Here is a 20667-nt window from a genome sequence, read left to right on the forward strand (position 1 = left end):
GTTAAGGGACTACTAGACTTTCACTGCTTGAAACAATATTGCTATTTAATGGGAACTTCACAACTTCGGTAATGACATGTCAAGGCAACTTGTGTATGTTTTACAATTTGTAAATTCATCAAATGAAATATCTGATATTTGCTAAGATTTTCCTTCAAAATACATCTCACATTTCTCAATCCTTGACTGAATCTGTTGGTCAGGTCTATCAGTAGGGAGTCAGGTGGAGATTTATGGGAACCTCTAGAAGGTGAACAAAGAAAGCACCAACCTAGAAGGAAAGGTCATTTTCTTTTCAGAAATAAGCTAGAGTTGGCAGAATGAAATGAACACATGTGTTCATGGGTACCAAAAAGATATTCTATCACTATTTGTCAGAAAAGCAAGATGGCAATATTTTAACCTGCCTTCAACACTGAAAGCTAAATATTTCTAATACTAATTTACTTTCAAAATTGGAAATGTACAGGTTTTGAAATGCTTCAGGTAATCTGTGGAAAGCAACAAGAAATTGATTTGTACTTTTATGTATCAAAAATGTCCAACTGCATTAACAGTACAACATGCATTAATATCTCCTGGAGGGGAATAGTGTTGACAATTTCAGTTCCTTTGCAAGATTCCTGCCATAGGAAAGATGAACAGGTCAGTTGAAATCGGGGTTTGTATTGAACTATCCACACACATTTGTTCATAGCTGGCTGTAGTGCTGGCAGGTTTCTCTGGGCACTTGCCATAGAACTTAGCCAGCTTCGACCAGTAGCATGCATTTGTTTCTCTGCAGATAAGCCTGATGCTGACTTATTCACTACCAGTTACATGATGTGTACCAGTTAGAGGTACATATCTAGAGTTACATCTTATTTTCTTCCTTCCAATCCTTGTAATAAATTTGTGCTAGCATTGGTTTATCATTCTCCTTTTTGCTAGCTTTCCTTGTGATTATCTGCAGGCGTTTAAGGCAATAGTAGAGATCACTACAACAGACATAGAAATAGATAATCCATATAGCATTTTTTCCAAGACTGTGTTATCCCTACCACACAAAATGGAGCTTGAGGGTATTTGGGGAAAAGAGAATGAAGGATACTTCTATACATTTCACTATTAAATTGTGCATGTGGCATATGTAACAATGACAAATAAGCTACTCCTTGGTATTTTTATTTTTTCAATTAACATAAATAAACTTTCTTTTCCTCTCACTCCTTATCCCATTTGGAAAAAAAGAAAAAAAAAAGTTTGTAGCAAATATGCATAGTTGCACAAAATATATTCCTCTACTGGCCACCTTTAGAAATGTCTCATTTGGCGTTCTAAATTCGTTAACTTTCCATCAGGAGTTGGGCAGCTTATTTCATCAGCAGGACTCTGAAATCATGGGTTGTCATTGTTCAAGCTCTGTCGAGTTTGAATTGTTATGTCTTCCAAAGTTGTTTGTTTTTATAACATTTATTTTATATTATGAATTGTTCTGGTTCTGCTTGCTTCACTCTGTATCAGTTCATATATGTCTTTCCATGTCTCTTGAAATAATCTTTGTCTTCATTTCTTATAACACAATAATGTTCTCTTACATTGTTATGACACAATTTGTTCAACCATTCCCCAATTAATGGGGATTCCCTTAGTTTTTATCATCATAACAAAATACCTATTCTGTTCAATCTCTGTTTTTAAACAGTATGAAATTGACTTGAGAGCTACTGCTTTGTGTCATAGTACTCCTTAGTGTTATAAGATTAAAGGAATGGGTGCTTTAATCCTACAATGGTCCTTGTGTGTCCTTAACACCTACCAACTGTACCTATGTTATGGTCAGTGGTGAGAATCCTCTCATTCCCCTAAAGTTTATAAACTAATGTGAGGGACCTAGATCTAAAAAAGAGATGATATACCTTAAATACATTTTATATCTGTAAGTAACCAAAGCTTCTATTCAAAAGGAGAATCTAGATTGAAGTCAGATTTTCACAGAGACAATAGAATCAGAAGATCTATATTCAGCTCTTCAACTTGCTACTTGTGTAAACTTGAGCAAGTAATGTGATCCCTTTGAGATTTAGTTCCTCATTTATAAATAAGATGGCTGACTAGATGACTTTTGATGTTTCTTCTAGGTAGGAATCTATGATCCTATTATCACACTGTCACATATTTCTAATAGAGAAGATTCAGATATGTTGCTTAATTAAAGGAAAATGCTCTAGAATTTCTAAATTAAAAAAAAATACACCCACTACCTTTTTGTGTTTATCTACTTTTTTTTCCTAGAAGGCTCACAAAACTTCAATCCTCTAGCCACATATTGGTTGTAATTTATTATCTGCCAGAAGCTATAGGGAAGCTTTTTCTGTTAACAAAAGTAAATACAGGAAACAATACAAACAACTATGAAAACAAGAAGTTGAAGGAGCTGTGATACAGACTACACCCTTAATGAAAAAAAAAAAGATTTGAGTAAATCCTACTCCTTAAAAAATTAAAACAATAAAATCATGTATTTTGTGACTAGTTAAGTTTGTTTACATTAAATTGATTAAAGATTATATAAACCCTGGCTAAATAGTTGATCATTAAAGTCGAAGGCCCTACATTTATAGTATCTATAACTCAATGAAAATTAATTAAGGACTAACAAAATAGAGAATAAAGCAAGTATGATGTTAGAATATGGTAGTATGTAGAGCTGCTGTAAAACAGAAAGTGGATAAATGGGGCTTCAGAAAGATGGTTCTTTATTGCTTCCAAAAGTACTCCAGGAATACTATTCTATATCCCTCTGCGACCTCAAAAGAAAGTCTATGAATCATGCAACTCTATATCCTATTTAAGATGGGATTTGGGTGTTTTGAGATACCTATGTGAACTTTTAGTCACAGATGATCTCTTCAATAACACCAAAATAGTACCCTCAACAAGCATTTATTGAGGGGTTACTGTGTGCTACGCATTGTGCTAAGCTCTAAGAAAACAAGCATAAGCAAAAAGAAAGACAATCACTGTCCTCATGGAGCTTATATTTACATGGAGGAAGACAACACACAAAGGAAGTTGAATGTGATGGGGAGGTGGGAGGCTACCCAGGATGATGCATGGTGGAGAAGTCTGGATTACAACCTGGTCAGAAATGGGAAAATAATTGACTAACAGGGAGAATAGGGGAGAAGGAAGGACTAAATAGCAGAATGAAAATCAAGAACAGGCCCAGTAGGAGAAAGGAAACAGAAAATATCAGGGATTAAGAGATTATACTCAGAGAGAAGAAATTTAGAGTTTGATGTCTTATATATAGAATGATTCTAAGGGATGGGAGGATCCAAGTTGTGGCTATGATGCTGCAAGGCTGAAATGAAATATAAATGAAGGCTGCTAGAGTTGAGGAAGTGGCATAATGATGAGAACAGTGGTGTGTCATCTGCATGGTTATTGAAATCTTCACGGATTATGATAAGGAAAGGATATTGAGCCATGTTTTGAAGTAACTGATGAATGTGATAAAATTATCCAGAGCTAACAAGTGATAATATCAAAGATGAGGAGGAAATGATAGAAGTAGATGAAATATACTTCAAAAGACAAGTTATGGGATGATGGGGCACAGCAGTTATATGGAGCCAGAAATCAAAAGCAAAGTTTATGGTGCCCTTATCTACTCTTCCTGGGAATCCAGGAAAGTGGGGGGAAAGCAGCTTCAATTGAAGAGGTTGTAAAGGAAATGACACCATCTGTGTAATGTTCAGTGTTAGTTCAAGCTAAAGCTAGATGTCAGTTTAAGTTAATTAGTAGAAAAGCTGTTTTTGGTTAAGCCCAGGATTTTGGTGAGTTAGCTTATAATAACATGGACATTCAGTAGAACAAAATGGACAGGATTAAATAGAAATAGGCAATGATGAAGTGGGTCATAGGAAGACAAGGGACGTTGAGTAGCCATTAACAAAGTAGGTACTTTTAATAAATGTTTATTGAATTGATTTGAATGGCAGAAGATAAGAGTAGGGAAAGTTTTATGTGTAGGACAGAAATTTTGGAAAACATAGATGAGAAAAATAGGAGACTAAAAAGTAGGCTACCAAAATATAGAAGGGAAATGCAGTTATTGGAGTCTGTGGACGTAATCATATTCAAAGTTGGAATCAAACTATTGGTATAAGGATGCAGAAGTTCACTCAGCAAATTAATTCTCCTAGTATTCATAAATGCTTGTTTCTATCTAGGGGAGAGATATCAACATATGAGAGGTAAAGAGGAAAGGACAGGGTAATGGTGGATCAAAGGTGTATCAGCAAAGAAATCAAGATATGCCATTGAATGGCTTGATCGTAAATTCCATATACAAAGAAGCTTTGAAACATCATATAAGAAACCCTGAAAAGGATACCACTGAAAGAGAAAGTACAGCTCTTCAGTATAAGTAACAATACACTTTCCAGGCTATTAAATGTCATTGAAAATTAAATCTCTACATGGTACTGGTTAAGAATTTACCTCTCATAATACCCAAAGTCCTTCAGATGTCTTAGATGAACGTCTTTCTCTGTCTCCAGGGAAGAAAAATTTTGGTCTTTACCAGCATCCATAATTAAAGTCTCTTTTTCTTTCCCTGAAGCATTATTGTTACTCTATTTCAGTTGCTTTTTTCACCTATTGTCTAGTTAAGCCTATGTAAACCCAAAACAACTGTTTGGAAAGTCATAATAATTAGCCTGTTAACTTACCCATTTATGTCTGCTTGATCTCAACTTCTACTTCCTAGTTTATTTACACACTGAATTAACTGGATCTATCTGTTGTTTTTCATGTGAACATAGCTTTAATAATGCTTTATTTATAATGATGTTAGGAGAAAATATGATTTTTGATTTCATGGAGGCAGGAACTTTTTCACCTCCTCTGTGCCAATCACATGCTTTGCATAATATTGACTAAATAGGTAACAGTATTAGTTGATCGAATAAATAAATTCCAGTGACATCTTCTTAACACTCAGAGAGTGGTTTAAAAAGCAGCAAACAATGGAAGTGGTTCAAGGAAGCCTAGCAAGTACCTTTAGTTTCTTCTCTTGGCTTCTCAAATGCATGACCAAGGAAGGTTTGGACAGCTTTGTTCAATATAGCAAAATTCAGATCTTGGATTTGCTTAACTTGATATTGGCACAGGAGCAAGTATACATCTCGGCTTCTGAGCGGAGTTATGTGATTAAAACCATAAATTTAAAAAGCAACTTGCTGACATGTTGTCAGCATTCAATCATCTCCTGCCCCCCTCTTTGTGGATAAATTTTCTCCTGAAATGAATTTCTATAATCAGTACTCCTTCAGGATTTGAATAAACAGATGAACCTTGAGCCTAACCCAAGAGGTCATTACTTTTAAACTCATTTAAATGAAAAACAATTGCAGCATTTAAAAATCCTTGACTACTTTATTTGCATTTAAATCTAGGCCAGATTCTTAGTAGGAATATAACATAAAATAATGAAATGCAATATATTATAATGTGTATGACATCATGCCATATGATAATTAATACAAATACTCAGAAACTTTCAAAACTCCTAGAGCAAAGAATTCGAGCTCCTTGAGGGCCTGTCTTTTACTGTTCTTTGTATCTTTATTGATAAAGTTGCTGTGAACTTTACTTTGATTTCTGCCTCCATATAACTGCTGTGTCCCATCTTCCCACAACTTTTCTTTTGAAGTATATTTCATCTATTTCTATCTCCTTCTCTTCATCTTTGATGTTATCACTTGTTAACTCTGGATCATTTTATCACATTCATCAATTACTTCAAAACATGGCTCACTATCCTTTACCCTTTCATAATCCTTGAATATTTCAACAGCCATGTGGATGACATAACACTGTTTTCATCATTATGTGAGGCAATGCTTCAGTCAGACTGAGACTGGGAAAGACCTTAGCTTTAAAAAGTCCAAGGTCTGCCCCCCCCACCCCTGCATCTGGAGCCATCTCCAGTTGTCCTGATCTGTGTCTTGCCACTGCCCTCTGATGGCTCTGGAGAAGAAAGTGAGGCTGGTGACTTTTCACAGCTCTCCCTCACTTAAATCCAATTCACTAGCAAGTCAAGACATCACCCTCCTGATGTCATTGGTCTTTTTTCAAGAAAAAAGAACAACTATGTGGGACAGAAGAGTTAATTGTTCCAGTTTTTTTAAAAAATGATCATTTTTTTGTATCTTTAGTGCTTAGCACGGTGCCTCAAGCACAAAAAGTACTTAATAAATACTTATTAACTCAACATCTCTCTCCATACTGTCCAATTGCAGTTAGCCATATAATAAATGCTTTGTGAAGATGACTGATAAAATTATGAGAGGTCAGGGAAAAATGCCATGAAAAGTCAAGCCAAGAAGCATTTATTAAGTGACTATTATGTGCCAGGCATGTGATAAGTCCTGATGATACAAAGGGAAGGCAAAAAAAAAAATCCCTACTCTCAAAGAGCTCACAGCCTAGAGAGAAAACATGCCAACAAGTATTCATAAACAAGAGTTGAGATACCTTGGAGATAATCTTAAAGAAGAGGATCATTAAGGAAGATCAGTAAAGATTTCTTACAAAAAATGGTATTTTAGCTTAGACCTAGAGGACCTAGTCAGGGAAACCAATATATGGAGAAGAAGAGGGAGAGAAGTAGAGGAATGAGGTCAGCTCTGTGAAAATTTCCCGAGTCAAAAGATGGAGTGTTTTCTCAGAGAAAACAGCAAGGAAGCCAATGACACTAAACCATGGAAACCCACCTAGGGTAGGTAGGGTTTAGAGGGGTGGGAAACCTGGGACCTTGAGGCCATGAATAGTCTTCTAGGTCCTTGGGTACGGACTTTTGACTGAGTCCAAGTTTTGAAGGAAAAAAATACTTTTATTAAGTTTTGATTCAGTCAAAGGGAGGATCTAGAGGGCTACATATGAACCCAGGTTCCCTACCCCTGGAAGAAGACTGGAAAGGTAGAACGAGGCCAAGTTACAAAGGGCTTTAAAAGCCAAGAAGTAGTTGTAGATTTTGCTTTGGAGGTAATAGGGAACCACTGGGGTTTATTGAATATGCGAGGGGGTGACATGGTCAGACCTGTGCTTTAAGAAGATAAATTTGATAGCTTATTGGAGAATGGGCTAGATTTATTATGTAGCTAATTGCATCTGCTCTTTTTATAGAAAGTCTTTTAGCTGGGATTCTTCTCCCTTAGTGCTTAAAATTGAGGCCAACACTGGTTAGCAACTCAGTTCAATTAGAGGTAAAAGTAGGGAGGGCAGATCCATTATATAGTTTGAGTTGATTAAAAAAGTCAGAAATCACCCTCATGTCTTAAGTATCCTTCCTGTTTATATAACCATTTCACACAAATGTTGATCATCAATAATTTATTTTGAAATCACAGACAATCTAACGGTGATATTTGGCCATCTTCACTTTCCCTAATAAACAGTTTCCTTTGCCTAAATAATAAAATGACTTCAATTCAAAAATAAGTTTCACATTTAGTATAATGTGAGCCCTAAGTTATTTATTCAAAGCAAAAAAACAAAAACAAAAAACAAAAAACAAAACCATGGGAACATGGTCACTAAAGGTTTTTGCCATTTCCAGCACAGAGACCAAACTGAAAAGAGATCCCATTAGAGAGAATTATGCCCTCCATATATTCCAGCTTTCAAATAGTACTGTGTGTATTGTATAGAGCCATAGAACAGTGCTGAGCCTTCTAAATGAGATCTATACTCACTCAAAAGAGTTTAACCCAACTACAAAGACAGAAGAAAAAAAAAAGGTAAGTGAAGGAGGAATACTAAACCTGCAGACTGTTAGCTGAGTCAACAGAAAGTGAAGAAGAATTAAAAAGCCTCTTCGTTAGGGGGAAAGAGGACAGTGTAAAAGCTGGCTTGAAGCTTAACATAAAAAAAAGAAAAAAAAACTAAGATCTTGGCAACTGGTCCCACCACTTCTTGAGAAATAGAAGGAGAAGAAATGGAAGCAGTATGAGATTTTACATTCTTGGGCTCAAAGATTACTGAAGATGGCAACTGAAGCCATGACATTAAAAGATGCCTACTCCTTAAAATGAAAGCTATGACAAATCTGGACAGCATACTAAAAAGCTGAAACATCACCTTGTTAACAAAAGTCCATATAGTCAAAGTTATGATTTTTCCAGTAGCAATATATGACTCTGAGAGTTGGAGTATAAGAAAGGCTGAGTGCCATAGAATCAACACTTTCAATTTGTGATGCTGGTGAAGACTTTTGAGAAATCCTTGGACAGCAAGGAGGTAAAATCATCTGATACTTAAAGGAATGAATTCAGATTTTTCACTGGAGGGTCAAATAATGAAGCTGAAGCTTAAATACTTTAGCCATGAAATGAGAAGATGGAACTCATGGGAACATACCCTGATGTTGAGAAAGATTGAAGGCAAAAAGAAATGGGGACATCAGAGTATGAGATGGATAGATGTCCCATGGAAACAATGAACATGAACTCAGGTTTCAAGAGATAGTGGAGGGTAGAAGGGCCTGGTATACTATGGTCCCCTGGGTCACAAAGAATAGGGCATGAATGAATGACTGGAAGATAACAAAAGATGATTCTTACCTGTTGTCTATCAGTTCAAAAATATTTTGACAGTGCTGCTGAGCAATGAATTGGGCCCAGAAATGAATAGGAGAGAGTGGGCCTGATTGCTTTTTGGAAACAATATTATGTTTTTAATGATATGAAACTTCTCCCCACACAATAGTTCATCTTTTTACACCAATTTTTTTTTTCTTGTAAGAACCACCACTAGCATCATATAACAAATGCAAGGTATCCTTCCTGGGTAGCCCTGGTTACATTAATAACTGTATATTATTAAGACAATTTAAGGAAAGCTCTCCTCACATCTTAAGTAGACATTCTTTGACCAAGTGATGACAGAACATGGACATGAGCTGGATGGGGTGGGCAAGTTCTAATCTGGATCATTAGATAGAATACCCATATTGTTGGGATCATGGTTCATTAAAATATCAGTGAATGCATCAAAGCAAATAATCTTAGCTAGAAAGTCAGTATAATAAGGAGGTGCTCACTAATATACACTACTTTAAAAGCAGTATTATGGAGAAAATCAAATAGCAAACATTTAGGACTACAGAAGATAGTACAATAAGTCTAGAGTCAGGAACAACTAATTTCAAATCTCATCTCAACCTTTACTAGCTGTGTGACCCCACTACTTCTCTCTCAGTTTCCTCTTCTATGAAATGAGGATAATAATAGCACCTACCTCCTAGGGTTGCTGTGAGGATGAAATGAAATAATATTTGTAAAGTGCATTATAAACCTTAAAGGATTATGTAAATATTATTATTATCATAGTTTCATATATCAAGCCTAGATGTCATCACCAATTATGAACACTGCCTAAAGTCTATTACTCATGGGAAAAATAAGAAGTTTTTTGACTGTTGATAGTAGCAATTCAATGGGTTCTTTTTATAACTGTATGTTAGTCTCTTTATTAATAAACTTATTATTATAAAATTATTAGAAAAAAATTGTTAATCCTAGGAACAAAAAATCCCCAATAAATTTAAACACATTTTGTCAATTTTCTAAACCCAATGGTTGTAATGTTCTACCAATATTAATTACAACCAAAGGTATCAGGGAATATATATTTTAGACTGAGGAGCCTAAGAAGACTAACATATTTTTTCTTGTCCCATGTGTTGTTTCTAAGTGATTAATGAGGATTTCTAATAAACTTCAGATAGTCTAGTTTAAGTTTCATGAACTCATGAGTGAGCAGAGAATGTTTAGTTTTAATAAAACAGATAAGTCACTGTATTATGTGCATATGAGGGGAAAGTCAATATATTGTGAATGTATTATGAATGTATTATGAATGATTGTTCAAGAAAGTGTCATGATGCTAACATGATTGGAACAAAATCTAAAATAAAATCTATAGTAGTTACTTTTTGTTCCTTGACTATCCACCACTCTGGGGTTCATGGGGGCCACATTGTTATCAGAGAAGGGGGAATGGAGGTGTTCATATACCGATTGAATAACTAAGACTTTATAGTAGGACTTTTGTGCAATCATTTTTTGGATTCTAAATGCCAGGGTATCCAGAAGCAAGTTATAAATCAAACCTGTAAAAATTGAAAAGAGTCTTTGGAGATAGCAGTTCACAAGCTTTTCTTTCCCAATGGTAGGTCTACTCTTTTGTGCTAGTTAAGCCTCAGGTCACTAACTTTCACACTATGATAATGAAAGACCCTTTCTGTACTCCTTAGGAAAGTGGAAAGTATCCATACCCAGATGGAATCATTTGGTGACCTTACACCTTTAGATCTAGAGTTTCTGTGCCCACGTACAGGATCATGTCTCATTTTAAGACTTCATTTCGTCAAAAAATCTATCAAGTAGTTGGCTTTATTAAATATAATAAATAAAAAAGAGATATAGATCCATCATTCTAATCTATTTTTCTCTTGCTCATCATTTTGATCCTATTCCCAGGAGTTATTTCTTATTTATCTGAACATATTCCTTTTTTCCCCCCACAAGCAAAAGAAAGCAATAATACTGAAAGGCTATGTAACAAAACACATAAGAAACAAAGTTAAGATTATCCTTTGGTAGTTGCATGTATTTCATCTGAGACTGTGGCTGCAGGCTTCTCCAACATTTTCCTGGGACTTCTTCTCCCTAAACACTTAATTACTTATTGTTGAACTATAAGATTACTTTTAAGATTTTAGTGAACAAAATAACCTTCAAGTCTTTGAAAGTAAACTAACTAATTAGGATAGACTTTTCCTTGGCAAGTTAAAGTAAACCAGTTTCAGAAGCAGTTTATTTACAATCTTTACCCATCTGTCTCAAAATATCCCTACCTTATATTCATTTTTTTTCATATTCATTCTCACTATCTCTTCTATCAGGTCTTTGGACTGGACCACACTGCATCCTGGCCAGATTCCTGCCATGCCACCCAACTGCTCAAGTGGCATGGTCCTATCTCCTGTCCTTGGTATATGGTTTACTGATTGGTGAGACTTCACTACATCTTGCCAGTATCGCTACTGTGCAGCACCCTACCTATCTTCAGAATTGCACACCTCAACTTTCCCTACCCGAGTTCCATCTCTAGTCCTAGGCATAGTGATCACATCAATACTACCGTTCCTAGAAATGACATGTAAATTTATTGCATTTTGATTTCATTCACCATCCATGTAAATTCTTGAACCAAAATGACCTTACTTGGCTGCTACTCACCTTTGTGTGTTGCCATCCCTCTTTTAAAATATAAGTTCCTTGAGGCAGGAGCAGTCTTGCTTTCTAGAATTGTGTCCTCAGAAGTTAGCATAGTTCTTGACACATGGTAAGTGCTTAAAAATTGCACATTTGCTTATTCTACTACTTTCCTTGCTTTATGCAAAGTTCAAAAGATAGAATCATTTTCTGAACCTACTGTTATCTGAATAACTTTCTAAGTAATAAATTGGTCTGTCATGTTGTTTCATTGTGCCAATGCTGTGATGATCAAAATTATTAAGTGACTCTCTGGGTCTTAGACCCAAAGAAATTGTCAGCTAAAATGTCACAGGTCATTTCATTGAGCCTTAGAACTAATGTATACAAACTGACATAAATAAATACATGAATCAACAAATGAACAATCAATAAACAAATAAACACAAACCTATATACAAGAGAAAGTAAGCAAATCCAATATTTTCTCCAGTGTTCAGGTGTTCTGATCTGATATAGCTGTGGAAGGGACATATTTTGTGATTCTTAGCCAAAGATCCTTATGATGCTTTATTTGGGAGTTCTGGATATGCCACTAAAAATCTACTGTATATGGATCTTAATGCATCCAGAGATGTTCTGAGACGTTTCCATTATGTCAGGATGGGTATTCGGTCATCTAGTTAGGCTTACTCAGTCACACTCAGTTTTGTTTTGTTTTGTTTTGTTATTTAATGATGAAGGTATTGGAGATGGCCTTTAAAATCCCTTCTAGCTCTAAATCTATGATTCTATGATTCCTAAATCCAGAGATTCTATTTTTATAATTAAATTCAAACAGTGTTGATTAAGCATATGAGATATGCATGAACATTGTTTTAGATTCAGAAGAACAAAACAGAACATAGCCCCTACCCTCAAAAAGTTTACGTCAAGTACACAGATAACCACAAAATAACATATAACATGATAAATGAGAGGAACTGTGATAAAGCAGAAAGAGTTCTAGGTTTGGAATCAGAAGACCTTGTTTTGAATCCCAGTTGAGACCTTTAATACCTGTATCACCCTTAGGGAGTCACTTATCCTCTCCAGATGCCAGTTTTCTCAATCTGAATATATTTACTTGTTATAAGGGAGTGCTTTAATTTGAGGAGTGAGTTTGGAGATAGGTAAGTAAAAGTGATACAAAAAAATAAAGGAATTTCAATTTCAATGGAACATTTTTTTAATTATCAAGAAGAGAACAAAAGGAAATTTTGAAGAGGCAATATATGAGCAAGGCAATATTAGTTTAACACTAATGTGCTAAATTTAATATATATTTAAAATAGATAAAGTTTATTATATGATTATCTTTTTCCTGTTCTTTGTATATTGAAATAATTGTTGATGTATACTCATGATAAAAAAAATAAGGATGTTACCTTAGATAATGCCTAAGGTTTCTTACAACTCTAAATGTATATTCTATGATTACATAATTTCAAGTATATGAGATAAACAAACAAAATTATATGATCATTTGAAGAAGCATGCATAATGGGAGCATTTGTTGTTTTCAGATATGTCGACTCTTTGTGAATCCTTTTTGGGGTCTTCTTGGCAAAGATGCTGAAGTGGTTTGCCATTTCTTTCTCCTGCTCAGTGTCACAGAGCTAGTAATATCTGAGGTTGGATTTGAACCCAGTCTTCCTGATACCAGGCCCAGCACTCTATACATTGCAACACCTAGTTACACATTAGGGAAAAGTTTAAAAAGAACACATTTGATCTCATTCTTGAAGTATAGGTAGGATTTGAAAAAAATGGAGATTTTTGAGGAGTCTTCCATGTATATGAAATGGCATGATCTGAGAAAAGAAAGTCAGAAAGCAAAGGACATCTTTGTAGGATAAGTAGAGCATTGATTAATTGAAATACAGTCATGTGAGATAATTTCCAGAGAGATAATTAGCATCTCTTACTCAGTTCCCAATATTTAGCAGTAAATTCTAAATGTGTAATCATATTAGTGTAATACTGAAAAGCGACACTAGCTATGTAAACCTGGGCAAGTCACTTAATCCTGTTTGCCTCAGTTTCCTTATGTGTAAAATGAGCAGGAGAAGGAAATGGCAAACCATTCCAGTATCTTTGCCAAGAAAACTCCAAATGGGGTCATGTAGAGTTGGATGTAACTGAAAACCAGCTGAAGAACAGCAAAAAAGATGAAAGCAGAGACTAATTCATATTTTGATTATCCAAATGTGTTTGTTGAAGGAAATAGGAAAAATGGCCATGTCCTAAGATGATGTAGATGGGTTCTACAAGGGGACAACACTAATGTTCCTCCCCAGGAAGCTGGTGGCACAGTAGACAGAGCACAGGGCTTGGAGTCAGGAAGACTTGAGCTCAAATTCAGCTTCAGACATTATTCCCTATGTGACCTTGGACAAGTCACTTAACCTCTGTTTTCCTTCATTTCTTCATCTGTAAAATGGGCATCATAATAATAGTACCTACTACAAGGATCAAATGAGATAACTGTGAAGTGTTTAACATAGTACCTGGCACATAATAGGTGCTCTATAAATGTTAACTATAATGATGATGAAGAAGATGATGATGATGATGATGATGATGATGATGAGTCTTTAAACCTTGTCAGCTCCAACACACCAAACAATACTGAATCTTTACCTGTAGGGCTCTTTAGTACCACTGCCTGTTTTTCATATTGCATTTTGAAATCACTCTTGCTTTTATAGAAAAAATAAATATCACACCTCTAATATTAGTTATTATTTTTGAACTCTCTATTTTGGTTTATGACTGAAGGTTTGGGGAGCACTTGTTGCCCAGGATATATGTGTCTGAACTCATTAATGATTTTTTCTGAATTCATGATTGGTCTTTTGGGACACTAAAACTTTACCCATATTCAGCCCTTCCGGGGCCTTAGGCATGGGTGTGAAAGTCTTTCTCACTATGGTTTGGATCCATCTACTATGTATATATCTTTTATATGCCTATCTATATGTTGATTTCCCCACTAGAATGTAAGCTCCTTGAGGACAGGGATTATTTTTGCTTTTCTTTTGATACCTGCAGCATAGCACAATGCTTGGCACATGGTAGGTACTTAACAAATGCTTATTGATTAATAGATTTACTGTCATTTATATGGAAAATGTGCATTGGGCAGTTTTTTACAATTAGCCGAAGGATGGACCAATTCAATAGCTTGGGGAAGCAACTATTTTCTTAGAGTAAACAAACTGCCCAGAATAAATACTAATGATTATCCTAAGAATGTCCTTGACTAAGGTACTCTTATTTTAGAATTGGGTGCTAGGGAGGCAAGAGACAGCTAAAAACTTCACAGTAAGTCTTCTCAGAAAAGCTACAAAATATTTTTTGAACATAAAAAAGTAGCTAAATTGTTATGTATGTTTTTGATATAGTTCAAAGAAAATGATTTTTTTTTTGCTTTTTTTTTGGTTAGGCAATGGGGTTAAGTGACTTGCAGGGTCACACAGCTAGTAAGTGTTATATGTCTGAGGCTGGATTTGAGCTCAGTTTCTCTTAAATCCAGGGCCGGTACTCTATCCACTGTGCCACCTAGCTGCCCCTTGTCTTGGTTGATTTTGTTGAACCTTTTTTTTCCTCTTTTTTTTTTTTTTAAAGAAAATGATTAACATCCAACAGAGTCATAACACAGTAAACTTAAAGCAAGCATTTCTTCTACTGGGAAAGGGAATCTCTCAAAATGCTGATTTTTCACTGGCATTTACAAGAAAATAAGTAAAAATGGATCTAATCTAACACCAGCACTTGGGCCACACTTAACCTTATTTCTACAGGTAGAAATTCATACATGTATCTGTGGCCCCTTGAATTGGGAAGTGTATTACAGTAGTTACACAAGGCATTGTCAAGACATGGAGAGGCACACTTATAAATGATAATGTCGTGAAGGTAGGCTACCTAAAATTAGCTTCTGGACAGCCTTATACATCAGGCAAAAGTAGACTGACCTATATTCTATAAGCAGTGAGGAGCCATATTCTGCTTAAACAAGAGAATGAGGTGATCACATTTGTGTTGTTGTTCAGTCATTTTCAGTCATATCTGACTCTTTGTGACTCCATTTGTGGTTTCCTTGGCAAAGATACTAGAAAACAGTGCCATTTCCTTCTCCAACTAAATTTACAGAGGAGGAAACTAAGGCAAAGAGGGTTATGTGATTTGCCTAATTTACACAGCTAGTAAGTAACTGATGACATATTTGAACTCAGGAAGATGCACCTTTCTGACTCCAGGCCCAGTGCTCTATCCACTGCTCCATTTAGTCACCCCTACATTTATGTAAGAAGATTAATTTTTAGTGGTATGAAGGATGAAGTAAAGCAAGACTGGGGCAAGGAAGAAATGCTTTGGGACTATTTTAATAAATCTTGAAAGAGATGAGTTTCTGGACTAGATTTTAATGGCTTTTAGAATGGAGAAGAGGGGACTGTGATTCTACTATTAATTGTTAGTGCCCCCTCCTAATCACTGTGAATTTATTTTGCCCTTATTACATATTTACTTAGGATTATTGGTTTAGAATAGGATGCCATCTTAAAGGCTGTGAAGCACAATTTTCTAATTTTATATATTAGAAAACTTAGTCCTAGAGAGGTTGGGACATAGCACACAGATCAAAAATATCTGAGGTATGATATAAATGCCTGTCTTCTTGACTCTAAATCTAATGTCACTTTACCACATTGTCCCTTGAATTTGAGCATATTATATCCTCCCAGTGGAATATAAGCTCTTTGAAGGCAAGAATTTTTCTTAGTTTTGCATTTGTATGCTTAACACCTAGCAGAATGCCTAGAACACAGATGGCATTTGATAAATCCTTTTGGTTCACTGGCTTATTGATTGATACTACGAAGATGGTTTGCTGTCCCAAATTGGAAACATTGGTGTATTGAACCAAATGGAGCAAAACATGTAAGAACTTTTCATGTATCCCTTTCTAAGCTGGTCTACATTATTCTTTAGGGTGTGCACCTTATACCACTCCTATAAGATAAAAAAAAAATCCATTCCTAATAAACCCAGTCATATTTTTTCATTCCTATGAATGTTTGTATGAAAACTCTGCTGTGATATTCTTACTGCAAAGAAAAACATCATTACCTGTCTTATATTCAAGCACAAGATGAGGTTCATGTAATATTTCCTTTTGCTCTAAGGCTTAAGTATCAAATAACCCAAAACAATGGTGGTCTGCTTCATTTTATTCAGGCCTTCATGGGCTGATTGTAGAATATTCAGCATAATTTCTGACTGGAGGTTGCGGGCAAGGAATACATCACCTTGTCAGCAAATGTCTGATATACTTTTTGAGTTGTGAAATCTTGGTGTCATATTTGGCATGCAGTAAACTTATAGAGAAGCAGAATAACAAAGGGATGATTTGATAAATAATTGATTTTCAAAAGTCTTTTTTATTCTGTATTGTAATTCAAATTTATTTTGGGCTATACTGAGACTTGCTTGCACATTTTTAATATTAACCAGTTTCTACTGCTCCTGTCCTCTCTCTCTCTCTCTCTCTCTTTCTCTCTCTCTCTCTCTCTCTCTCTCTCTCTCTCTCTCTCTCTCTCTCTCTCTCTCTCTCTCTCTCTCTTTAGCATGAGCATGTAAGTTATTATGCAATTCTTAAGGCACACTAACAGCACATCATGCTTTATAATTAGAAAGTTCTATCAAAGCAGAACTTGAGAATAACACATTTATCATGTAATGAACATATGTATGACTATGTCTGTCTATCTCTGTCTGTCTGTCTATCTATCTATCTGTCCATCTGTCTATCTATAACAAATCTTGTTAAAAGTAGTAGTGAGTTGTTTATGAACATCAAAGTCAACCAGGACAGAGTGGTGCATGTTGTTGTACTGAAATTGAGTTGAAGCACCTTGTCAAAGACAGAAGGACCATTTCTTTAATGCAGTGTGACCATTCAGATCACTGCAGATGCAGGGCTTTTAAATAATGGAACTTGAAAATAACCTACTTCTCCATCCAAAACATCATCTTCTTTGGAACAATTTCTAATTTGTAAGGGGTTCTGAGATAACATTCTTTGGTGGTTTGGGCAGGCAGACATGGGCATTTCTCATCTTACTGTTCTATTTTTTTTAATTTTCTTGCATGCCTCATATATTCTAGGAGACATTTTGAAGGGTATGGAGTGTCGGGCTCTAAATAGAGTCAAGAAGACCAGAGTTTGAATCCTGTGTTAATTAACTAGTTGTGTGACCCTGGGTAAGTCACTTCACTTCCTTTGGGCCTCAGTTTCCTCATCTATAAAATGATAGAGTCAGCTTAATGATCTCTGAGTACCCTTTATGTTTATAATAGATGATCTTCTGATTCCGTATGCTCTGGAGAAATAGAGCTCTCTACACTCTTGCACTTAGTTATCGTGGAGGTTCGAGTTCTATAACATTTTTCCATTTTTTTTCTTTTTCTTTCCTTCTGGATGAGCCTGAACAGAGTAGGTAAGGGGGGCAGTTTGGGTAAAGGATAGCAACAAGGATAAAGAGAATTAATTCTGAGATTACCTCAAATATAGAAAAAAAAGTTTAAAAATGAAATAATTGAAAAATGGGCACTAAAGCTATATCAAATTTGAAGTAACAGGCCAAAGAATAGATATAGAATCAAAATCCACATATTCTATTTATATTCCCTAAGGAACCATTGCACAAAGGCAGTTAAGCAACTTGAAAACTGGACCTACATCTTTGAAAAATGAACCCTGCTGATATTATCAAGTAGTCAATAGGAAAGTCTGTACTTTTACGTTTCTTTCAGGTTAAGTTATAGATGTTATCTGCTGATAGTCTTTCCAGTATACTTTAATGGTACAAGAGAGACTGTATCTTGTATCACTTTTTTAGGTGCAAATAGCAAGTGTCCTAAGGATTGATGCTTTTTTTTGTCATTGCATTATACAATATTGGATGATACATGCAAGCTTTGTTCTCAGTAAAATGTAATTTAGGAGAGAAGAAGAATATTAAGGAGAGGGAATCTAATTTAGAATGGCTTTATCTTGTGCTTGTCTATAGCTAGAATGCTGTCAAACTTTTAAAAACAGTTTAATTTTATGATTTCTCTGCTTGTTTAGCTCACCTTTTCTCATTTAGATTTATTGGCATATTTCATGTTTGTGTTATGCCATTTGGATTTTAAAATTTGTTTTGGGGAAATCATGTATCTGTATTAAGAAATAATCCACTAAATATTATGATGTGAATGCTGGGGTTGAAAGTATAAACTTGACTTAAGTGGAAATGAGAAATTTTCTTTAGCCAGGAATAAAAATGAGGCATTTTATGACACCATACAAACTAGGAAGCTGCACAGTCCAATGGAAACCTGAGGGATTCTTAGACAGAAAGTCTGCACTGAGTCATGGATTTCCCGCTTAGAATTGGTGTGACCTTGGACAAGTCATTTATCCTTTCCAGGCCTTAGTTTCCTCATCTGTAAAATGAGGTACTTGGTCTAGATGACCTAGATGACCTCTAAGATCCCATCCAATTCCCTAGCTATGATTCTATGATCCTATGAAACACAAAGCAGTATTAAAGAACGGAAGGAAAGAAAATCTCCTACCACTACATTTACTTAATAACAGAAAAGGCATTCAAATTGTTATTCTCAAACATTCAGTGCAAGAAAACCTCTCTGTATTGAACTATTTTAAAGTGTACACTCATTTCTTTACTCTTTGACCTGTAAGCAGATGCTTTACCCATGAAGGATAATATTAAAATTACAAATTGTAATCAAAGGAAATATTTGGGCAGCCTATCTCTTCATGACCAGGTGGTGATTTTACAATAATTGTGCTGGGATGCTACTGACTTGATGGATTATTTCCACTCTGATTCTGTTAGGAAATGTTATTTCTTGGTTGACTGTTTTATACTGAAAGGTCTTGAGTTGGATCATGTCAAGAAATATTGATTCAATTGGGTGATACTCAGTTGGATATTGTTTGAACTAAAATGTCTTGAAATCATTTGGAAAGTGGGGTGGGGCTGTGAGATTTAAATCATAGTAAAGTGAGTTTATATTTTGGCAATTAGCCCCAAATACTCCCAACCACTCTTCTGATTCCAAACAAGCAGGTGGAGTTTGATTCTTCCTCGAAGATATAATTTTGGCACAAGAGAAATCATGCTGTTAACCTTGGAGGTCTGTTCTATTCCTCTGCAGTGATAAGTTCTCCCCTGGTTTAAGGTGTTTCCATCAATTATTTATTACCACTTTTCAACTGGACACTGAGATTTTAGAACTCTTTGAGAAGGATTACCTCATTAACCACTGCCATCAAAACCAAACTGAATCTCTGAGTGCTCCCAAATCTTTGTCCTTCTAAAGCAAACATCATTATGTGAAACCCTAGTCATTGAGAATTATTGGCATTATCACTCAATGCTGATTGATGCTATCAATTCTAGGAGGGGAACCAGAGCTTTATACATTTTTTGTTATTGCAAAAAATAATAATAGCAGAAGACTTACTGACTCAATTTAAGTTGACACATATTAATTGAGTACCTACTATGAGCAAGGCACTGTGCTTGTGCCCCTCTTCCCTGCCCTTCATTAAGCATTTTGGCAATTCCTTGATGCTTTTCAAAGGTTCAAGATGCTTTTGCAAGTCAGGGCATAATGAGAGTCAAAGGTTCCTATGAAGAATGTGTATGTGTTTGTGTGTGTGTGTGTGCGCGTGTGTGTGTGTGTGTGTGTGTGTGTGTGTGTGTGTGTGTTGCCAGACCCCAGAAAACCATAGAATTAGTGTAGATAGTGTGGGTTGCATAAAATATGAGTATGCACTCTGATTTCCCACTTGAGGCTAGGAGGAGCAAAGAGAAAGTCATTTATGCTAACCCAGATGGGAATCAAGGCTGGAAAGTCTCTGTGGGCAAGGTATGAGGGCAGATCTCAAAGTAATTGCCTAAGGTGGGGGAGGGGGAGGGATTTAGTCATCACCTATGTGAATCAAGTGAAAAAGACAGACCAGATAATTTAATAAACAGCTCCTAGGCACATGGTCCAGGTGGTATCTGAAAAAGCTATTTTTTTTCTTTAAAAAGCATTAACAATAGCTCCCAGTAATGTAGTCCAGGAGTTCTGAAGCTAAAAGAGCACTTATCAAGTGGAGCGAATCCTCTCCAGATGTCAGCAAAGGAGCCTCCAGCAGCAGATGTGGTGGAGGCAGCCTTGGGACAGAGTAAGAACTATGAATGTGGAGCAGCAGTGATTTATGTCAGAAAAGTGGCTTTGGGACAGAGCAAAGATTTCACCAGCAAGGCTGTCTGGGATTGACAACAGT

Source organism: Vombatus ursinus, unplaced genomic scaffold, assembly GCF_900497805.2.
Source record: "Vombatus ursinus unplaced genomic scaffold, bare-nosed wombat genome assembly UNPS02010788.1, whole genome shotgun sequence".
NCBI classification, from domain to species: Eukaryota; Metazoa; Chordata; class Mammalia; order Diprotodontia; family Vombatidae; genus Vombatus; species Vombatus ursinus.